The sequence below is a fragment of the Otolemur garnettii genome, unplaced genomic scaffold (assembly GCF_000181295.1).
Source record: "Otolemur garnettii isolate 467f Iridium unplaced genomic scaffold, OtoGar3 scaffold00140, whole genome shotgun sequence".
Taxonomy (NCBI): Eukaryota; Metazoa; Chordata; class Mammalia; order Primates; family Galagidae; genus Otolemur; species Otolemur garnettii.
In genome coordinates, this window is record NW_003852535.1 from 2047455 (window position 1) to 2056965 (window position 9511).

The window sequence follows — 9511 nt, forward strand, 5'->3', positions numbered from 1 at the left end:
CTGAGCCCACAGTACTCTACCAAGGGCAACAAAGTAAAATTTTGCCTAAAAAAAAGAAAACGAGTCTAGGTCTATGTAACTGCCAAGAAAATCATGCTATGTTATTATAGAAAAAAGCAAGAAGATTGTAGTTACATAGTGAAATTCCAGTTATTTAACTGGAAACAAAGCTTAAAAAGAGTGTGCGATCTTTCTTCTTTTCTGCCACACATTGGAAGAAGAAGAGTTGTCTTGGGCTACCCATTAAATACATGAACACTAAAGAAAGCTGATGAGCAAAAAATAAAAAATGTCCATGTATAAATCTTGCAATATCTGATACCACAGATGAGCAAAAACAGGCTTCAAATAATCTTCATGCAGCCTGTGGGCTGTAGGTCGGACACCCCTGAAAGGGATATTCACCGATTATTATTGGTGGTTGTATGGGTGCAAGGGGGTGGAGATAGGACTTGGTGTATGTGTATTTACCAGTTATGTTATAAATTTCTGTAAGATTTGAAATTTTCAAGATGAGTGGCAATTCCTTTCATGAGCAGAAAAAGAAATAAAGATTGGAAAACAAAGGCAGCAGCAATTTCAGGTCATGGGAGCCATGTGGTAGGATAAATCAGAAGCTTCATGGAGGACATTCTAGAGGACAAGCAGCCTTTGGATCCGAGATGTGAACTCCCTGCTATGTCTCCTGGCTGAGCTTTGTTTCATCTGCACAGTGTTTATAATTTTAATAAGTTAGTTGCCAATATATAAAAATTTGTAAGATTTTACAAATCTTTTTTTGTTTATTTGTTTGTTTGTTTTTTGAGACAGAGTCTCATTATGTCTCCCTCTGCAGAGTACTGTGGGTCACAGCTCACAGCAAACTCAAACCCTTGGGCTTAAGCAATTCTCTTGCCTCAGCCTCCCAAGTAACTGGGACTACACGCACCCACCACACGCTGGCTATTTTTTCTTTTTTTATTGCAGTTGTCATCGTTGTCTACCAGGCCCAGGCTGGGCTCAAACCTGCCAGCCTCGGTGTATGTGGCCAGCACCATAACCACTGTGCTATGGGCACTGAGCCAGATTTCACAAATCTTAAAAGTAAGAATTTCTAGTTTCTCCAGGAAACCTGGCAATCTGACCCCACAGGGCCCATCTTCATGTTTGGATAGGGCCAGGGCTCTCCAGTCCCCCATGGCATGGGTCACTCTTTTTATTTTTTTTTATTTGTTTCTTTTTCAGACAGGGTCTCTCTCTGCTGCCCAGGCTGGACTGTAGTGGTATGAACATAACTCACTGCAGCCTTAAACGCCTAGGCTCAAGTGATCCTCTTGTCTGAGCCTATTTTCATACTATGAGCACTATACTGCCTAACACACTGAAGCCTAACTTAGTAAGTAAACAAACCAAAACCTAATTTGGGAATATGTATAGCAAACAGCAAAATTTTAGCCAATCACCAGTAGCCAGGTTTCAGCCAATCGTAGGTAGCAAACTCATCATACCAAGTTCAAATAAGGCTGTGCCTACATGTAGCCAATCAGGTGATTTCTCTGTTTTGCTTCTAAAAGCTCACTGTTCACCTTGCTGTATGGAGCTTTCTGAACCACTTCTGGTTTTGAGTGTTGCCAGAGTCATGAATCTTTGCTCAAATGAACTCTGCTAAATTTAATTTGTCTATAAAGTTTTTCTTTTAAAATCCTTGACAGGTTGGGTAGGGTAGTTCACATCTGTAATCCTAGTAATCTGGGAGGCCGAAGCAGGTGAATTGCCTGAGCTCAAGAGTTTGAGACCATCCTAAGCAAAAGCCATATCCCATCTCCACTAAAAATAGAAAAACTGGCTTGGCACCAGCCACATACATCAAAGGTGGCTGGTTCGAACCCAGCCTGGGCCAGCTAAAACAACAATGACAACTGCAACAACAAAAAATAGCCAGGCATTGTGGCAGGTACCTGTAGTCCCAGCTACTTGGGAGGCTAAGGAAAGAGTATCGCTTAAGCCCAAGAGTTTAAGGTTGCTGTGAGCTGTGACACCACAGAACTCTACTAAGGGCAAAATAGTGAGACTCTGTCTCAAAATAAATAAATAAATAAAAATAGAAAAACTGGGCAGTGCCTGTGGGAGTGAGTAGGGTGCTGGCCATTGCTTGAGCTCAAGAGTTTGAAGTTTTTGTCAACTATGATACCACAGCACTCTACCAAGGATGACAAAGTGAGACTCTTGTCTCCAAAAAAAAGGAAAGGAAAACAAAGAAGTGTCCCCTCACTTCCATGATAGAACACAACAGGTACTTCCAGCTTAGAAGACCAACCCCTCCAGCTTTCCCTGACTGACTCCCCCAACACACTCTAAGAAGTGTACCAAATGTGGGATTGACCACACATGAGAGCCAGTTTGTCTGTCTGTTGTCTAGACTGCCTTTGATCTTCCCTTGGCCACTATTCTCAGTCCTTCAATTAACAAGCATTTATTTACTGAGGGCCTACTATGTTCAGGCCCAAGCCAAGTGTCAGAGACACGATAGAGGACAAAGTACAATTCCAGACCTCATGGAACTTTTAAGCTCATGGTGGAGAGATGCATTAACCAATTGCAGGGTATTATCAGCCTGAATGAATAAGTAAGTAAATATAACGTGGTCCAAATTCCTTTTCTTTCTTTCTTTCTTTTTTTTTTTTTTTTTGAAGGTTTTGGCAGGGGGTGGGTTTGAACCCGCCACCTCCGGCATTTGGGGCTGGGGCCCTACTCCTTTGAGCCACAGGCTCTGCCTTCTTTCTTTTTTTTGAGACAGGGCCTCAAGCTGTCACCCTGGGTAGAGTGCTGTGGCATCACAGCTCACAGCAACCTCCAATTCCTGGGCTCAAGCGATTTTCCTGCCTCCACCTCCCAAGTAGCTGGAACTACAGGCGCCTGCCACAATGCCCGCTATTTTTTCATTGCAGCCATCATTGTTGTTTGGTGGGCCCGGGCTGTGTGCGAACCCACCAGCACAGGTGTATGTGGCTGGCGCCTTAGCCGCTTGAGCCACAGGTGCAGAGCCCCAAATTCCTTTCCTGTAGGAATTGAGGTCAACATTTTAGAAACTAAATTCAATGTGTTTTTATTGAGCACCAACTATGTGATAGGCTTGCAGCTGGGGTTTGGGGATGGGTTACAACATCACCACTGCCCTCCCTGCTCAAGTTCAGCACCAAGGGAGAAATAGATACACAGGATAGAGACCAAATTATTATCTTTGTTACCAATAAAGTTGTTTGGAAAATGCAACTTTAAGTTCGTCTCCACTTCCCTGCGTTGAACACACTTAGCCACTCTGCTCCTAAAGGTTTCTCCTTCTTCAGGCTCCTTACTGAGCATACATAGTTTCTTCTACCATTTTCACCAAGATAAGCCCCTTGTCCCCTTCTTGGGAAATTGAGTGGAGCAAGAGGGACAAAGCCAGAAGTATTAGTTACTCCAGTAAAAGCCCTCCACGTGGAAACAAGAATTAATGGGGAAAATCCTCAGATTTCATAAATCAAACAAAAATCAATTATCCAACCAGTCAACTGTTCTATCTTAGTGTTCACTTTAATCCAAGCAGCATGAGACTATACACCTTGATAGGTGTGTGGATTATAGATGGCCATAAGTTCTTTTTCACTTTCTCCTCAGAGACATGGGTTTATTTCTCCATTCCCTTGATTCTGGGCTTGGGCTGTAACTTCCTTTGAACGAACCGAATATTGTGGAAATGATACAATGCCAATTCTGGGCTTACCCTTTGAAAGAATTGGTAGTTTCTGTTTCCTTATCTTGGAATTCAGCCACCATGCTGTGAGGAAGCCCAAGCAGACCTATGGGGAGGCTCATGTAGAGGAGAATCAAACCTCCAGCCAATGGCCAGCACCAACTTGCCAGCCACTGGAGTGCAACATCTTGGAAGTGGATCCTCTAGCTTCCAGTTGAGCTGCTCCAGATGATACCACATGGAGGATAAAAGAGCTGCCGCATGAGGTCTTGCCCAAATTGCAAAATGGAAAGGAAGAGATGATCATTATTGCTGTAAGCCTCTGAGTTTGGGGGTGTTTTGTTTCACAGCAGTAGTCCAATTTGTTATCCCATCCTCAGCCCCAGGTTCAGGGCTTGCTACAGAATAAGAGCTCAGTGAGAGTTGAAGGAGTAAATAAACAAATGATCAGATAAGCAGATGAGTAGATGGTTGAATATCTGGATAAATAAATTGTGTTGGGCCTGGCAGCCCTGGGGTGGTAGGTTCTGACAAGATCAGGAACCCAGTGGCCAAACGCTTCACAGAGGATGAGAAGACATTTCTGCTGGAATTGTTATAAATAAATTTCCTGGGCAGGGTCCCTGCTGGATCTGCTTAGTGGCATGTCACAGGCAGTTTATACTCAGCTGTTGAATTGAGACAATAACTGCAACCCAGAGATCTGAAAGGCTCCACAGCATGGTGGTTCCAGAGCCACATCATACCTGCTGGGAACACACCAGCAGAAGGGATGCCTGAGGGTTGCCACCCTGTCCCTCCATTCCACTCAGTTCCAAACTTGATCTCATATGACTGAAACCGTGTCAGGAACAACTAGAACACATGTGGTCCAGGCTGCTGGGAAGAGGCTGGGACAGGCTGAGTGACCAGCCTGCAGGGACTTCCTACAGGGACACTCAGGTGTCTGCAGCTGCATGATCTGCTCCTAACTGCCTCCCCCGCTCCCCACCACGTACTGTGTACTGTGGTCAGACTTAACTGGTCCCTACTCCCCAAGCTCCACTCACCTCTTCAGCCTGGCTGTCCTCGCTTTTGTGCCTCCCTGCATAAAGTAGCAGCTTTTCCCTCTTGTGTTGACCTGGAAAAGCCTAGTGCACAGCCAAAGACATTTCCAGTATCTGTTATGAACCCTAGTGAGTCCCCCCATGTTGGTGCTCATGGCATTTAACCTGATGTGAACACAGCCCAGTAGGACCATATGTGTAATCACTTCCATGTCTGTGATGTCCATTGGGGCAGGGCTGAGAATAATCAAAATACCACCCCTTACATGTTGTAAATAGCTGGAATAGTCGCATAGCCCATGTGTGTTGAGCTCTCACTGTGTGCCAAATACAATTTCAGTCCTCACCACAATCCAATGAGTGAGGTACCGTCAGCATGCCTGTTTCATGGGGGAGGAAACTCAGACACAGAACTACCTTGCCTGGGGTTTGCACCACAAACAGGGAAAAGCTAAGTTGAGATCTAAGCCCAGGCATGGTGGTCCCACAGCCCTGCTCTCACTGCCTGAACTTTGCAACATGTCCGTTTTCTCAATCTCCATGACATTCACCTTTTTTTTTTTTTTTTGAAGACAGAACCTCACTATGTCACCCTTGGTAGAGTGACATGGCATCACAGCTCACAGCAACCTCAAAATCCTGGGCTTAAGCAATTCTTGTGCCTAAGCCTCCTGAGTAGCTGAGACTAAAGGCGCCTGCCACAATGCCCGGCTATTTTTTGGTTGCAGTTGTCATTGTTGTTTAGCTGGCCTGGGCCGGATTTGAACCCACCAGCCTTGGTGTATGTGGCTGGTGCCCTATCCCCTGAGCTATGGGTGCCACCTGCTTCTCCATTCTTGGATACTTTACTAAGAAGAATGTGTTTCAAATTCACCTGCCAAAAGGCATAAGCCACGATGCCAGGCCCTCCTCCCAAATTCTTGACCCACTGAAGATTTAAACCACAAAGTTCTGGGGTGATTTTTACACAACAGACAACAAATACACCACTTATCTTTGACAGAGAGAGGAACAATCAGAAGGTAGGCTTCTATCTGGTTATCCAGGGACCTGGGCTCCTACTATCTATAGCTTTGCCACCCCCCAGAGGCCCTTGGGGTTCCCTGGAGTTCTTCTGCTCTTGGCTGGAAGTCAGGGAAATAAAGGGTAACAGATCACAAGAGGAGGAGATTTTCAAAGACCATGCCTAGTACTGAATAATAAAATGTAGTGAAAAATAGAATAAGGAAGTGACCTTTTTTTTTTTTTTTTTTTTTTTGAGTCAGAGCCTCAAGCTATCCCCCTGGGCAGAGTGCCATGGCATTACAGTTCACAGCAACCTCCAACTCCTGGGCTCAAGCGAGTCTCCTGCCTCAGCCTCCCAAGTAGCTGGGACTACAGGCACCCGCCACAACGCCTGGCCATTTTTTGGTTGCAGCCATCATTGTTGTTTGGCGGGCCCGGGCTGGGGATTCGAACCCGCCACCTTAGGTGTGTGGCTGGCGCCTTAGCCGCTTGAGCCACAGGCGCCGAGCCAAGGAAGTGACCTTTAAGATGAAACCAAAAGATGACTAGAAGGTAAGGTGGGTGAGGCAGAGAAAGGAATAAGAATAAGTGGAAAGATGCCCTGGCCTGAAAGTCTGGGTAGTTTAGGGAAATTTGGGGGAGGCTGAGAATGGCAGAAGATGAGTCTGAAGAGGGCATAAGGGCCTTGTCAACAGCCCCCTGAGGACTTTGGGGCTTGTACAGGCTCAGCGGAAGGCACTGAAGGGCTCAAGCAGGAGATAGCTGAGCAGAACTGTGCTGGGAAGCGTCGCCCAGCAGCAGTGCAGAGAGGGCGTGGAGGCGAGAAGGAGTGCTCAGGAAGCTGAGGCAGCTGCTTGGGGACAGAGATAAGGGCAGCCTGGTCTGGGCTGGGAGGTGTGGGGAGCCAGGAGGCAGGATGGGCGGTGGGGTCAGGAAGGGGACCAGACGGCCCCAGGCTTCTGCGTGGGAAGTTGAAGTATTTTCCAAAAGGGGGAGTCCAAACCTGTAAACCCAGCATTTTGGGAGGCCGAGATAGGCAGTATAGCGAGACCACATCTCTCCAAAATACCCCCAAACCAAAAAACCATATGTAAGGTGGGGAATGCTGGAGACAACAGGTTTAGAAACAGCATATTGAATTCACTTTTTAAAATTATGAAATATGGCTCGGCGCCTGTGATTCAAGTGGCTAAGGCGCCAGCCACATACACTTAAAGTGGTGGGTTCAAATCCAGCTGGGCCCCCCAAATAACAATGATGGCTGCAACCAAAAAATAGCCAGCCATTGTGGCGGGCGCCTGTGGTTCCCAGCTACTTGGGAGGCTGAGGCAGGAGACTCGCTTGAGCCTAGGTGTTGGAGGTTGCTGTGAGCTGTGATGTCATAGCACTCTACGCAGGGGGATAGCTTGAGGCTCTGTCTCAAAAAAAGAAAATGAAATATTTGATATGTACAAAATAATTTGTGTCAAAGATACATAAGCAATGGAGTGAAATGATAAGCTCCTAGCTTGAGAAACCGTACATGAGTGACATCATCAAGGCTGCCTCTGCTCCCCTCCCACCCAAGATACCGCAAGCCCTAATTTTACTATTCCTAAACTTATCACCTTGCTTGTATTTTTTCATAAACCCAAGTAAGTATGCCTATCAAAATATTCCAGTTAAGAATTAAAAGAGGGCTCTCTCTCGCCTCCTTCTGCCTTCCTTCTCTCTTTCTCTTCTCTTCCCCACTCTCTCTTTATCTCTCTCCCCTCTTTTCTCTCCTCCTCAGTGCTGCTCTACAGCCTCCCTCCCCCCACCAATAAAAGCCTTTTGTACAAAAAATAACAACAACAAAAAAAAGAATTGAAAGAGGGTGGTGCCTTTGGCTCAGTGGGTAGAGCACGGGCCCCATATATGAGGGTGGCAGGTTTGAGCCTTGCCCCGGCCAAACTGCAACAAAAAAATAACCAGGCTTTTTTTGGGGGGAGGCACCTGTGGTCCCAGCTACTCAGGAGGCTGAGGCAGGAGAATCGCCTAAATCCAGGAGTTGGAGGTTGCTGTGCACTGTGATGCCACAGCACTCTACCGGGGGCAATAAAGTGAGACTCTGTCTCAAAAAAAAAAAAAAAAAAGATTTTGTCTGTTAATTCAACTTGTATAATATTTTAGGAAACTCAGGATTTTGATTTCTTCTACGTTTTTATTTCAGTAAGCTATATTTTTCTGTAAGGATTTGTTCATTTTTATGTACATCTAAAAATAAATATACAGGTTGAGTATCCCTCATCTGAAATGCTTAGGATCAGAGTGTTTTTGATTGGGCGGGGGGCGGGAATTTTGGAATATCTGCATATACAGAATGAGATACTGTGGGAATAAGACACAAGTCTAAACAAAATATTCATTTATGTTTCATATGGTAATTCTGTACCATATTTTTAGTAATTTTGTGCATAAAACAAAGTTCATGTTAAGAACTTATGTTTCAAATAGCCAGGCGTTGTGGCAGGTGCCTGTAGTCCCAGCTACTTGGGAGGCTGAGGCAAGGGAATCACCTAAGCCCAGAAGATGGAGGTTGCTGTGAGCTGTGACGCCATGGCACTCTACCAAGGGCAATAAAGTGAAACTGTGTCTCTAAAAAAAAAAAAAGAAGAAGAACTTACGTTTCTGTTTCTGAGTATACCTGGAATAGGAACAGTACAGCTGAGGATTCTGGCTCCAGGTGTCTCATGAGCTAGTCAAGCTGTTAGCCAGGGCCACTGTCATCTCAAGACTCTGCTTAAGTTGAAGCCTGGAGATCACCTTCAAAGCTCACTCATGTGATTGTGGGTAGGCCTTGGTTCCTTACTACACGGGCCTCTCCTGAGCCTGCTTACAACATAGTTTTCCTTAGAATAAATGACCTAAGACAGAGGAGAGGAAGCAAGAAAGGGCCTACAGTAGAAACCTAAATTTGTTTATAACCTGGTGTCAGAAGTTATTCTCACTTCTGCTGTGTCCTATTGGTCTAGCCCTGCTGCAAAGGGGGAGGAGACTACAAGGGTGTTGCCAGGAGGAAGGGATCCCCAGAGGTTGCCTTGGAAGACGGCTCTCATATCTTTCTTAGTATGTCTTTTTTTTAATTTGTTTACTTTCTTGTTGTCCAGTGTTTTCCTGGATATTGTTGTAGGTTTATTTTTCAGTATGAACTTTAGTATTAACTTATTTAATTCTAAACTTGTTGGTATGTTTACTGGGGTTGCAGTAATTAATAAAATAACTAAAGGTGAACTGAAATCTTCATGTTGATAGAATCCCCATTCTTAGAACAGGATGTCTTCCCATCTGTTCATACCTACTTTTATGTCTTTCAGCGATATTTCAAAGTTTTCCTCCTATAGGCTTTACACATTTCTTTTCTTTTTTTATTTATTTTATTTTTAGGTTATTATCATTATTTTCTTTTTTGGAATTTTTGGCCAGGGCTGGGTTTGCACCTGCCACCTCCAATATGGGGCCAGCATGCTACTCCTTTGAGCCACAGGTGCCACCCTTATTTTTCTTTTTTCTATTCAGTCTCTGTACAGACAGTCAAAAATTGCCAATGACAACTATATTTTAAATTGTCATGGCAGGTACTGGGAAAAGTTTTTACTTAGCAATAATCATGCCTTGGATAAACTTCATTGGCTACCATACTGCCATTGGACAAAGCTACACTACACATTCTCTCCCTTCCTTTCTTCCTTCCTTCCCTCCCTCCCTCCTTTTTTTTTTTTTTTTT

The 9511-nt window shown here is 44.8% G+C and overlaps 1 non-coding gene across 1 annotated transcript; it reads right to left on the reverse strand.

Annotated features, from left to right (window-relative positions):
- Positions 1-9305: 9305 nt before the first annotated feature.
- LOC111728121 lies at positions 9306-9443 on the reverse strand. Its single transcript, XR_002775512.1, has one exon. It is a non-coding gene; the product is annotated as a U4 spliceosomal RNA (small nuclear RNA).
- Between the last annotated feature and the right edge of the window lie 68 nt (positions 9444-9511).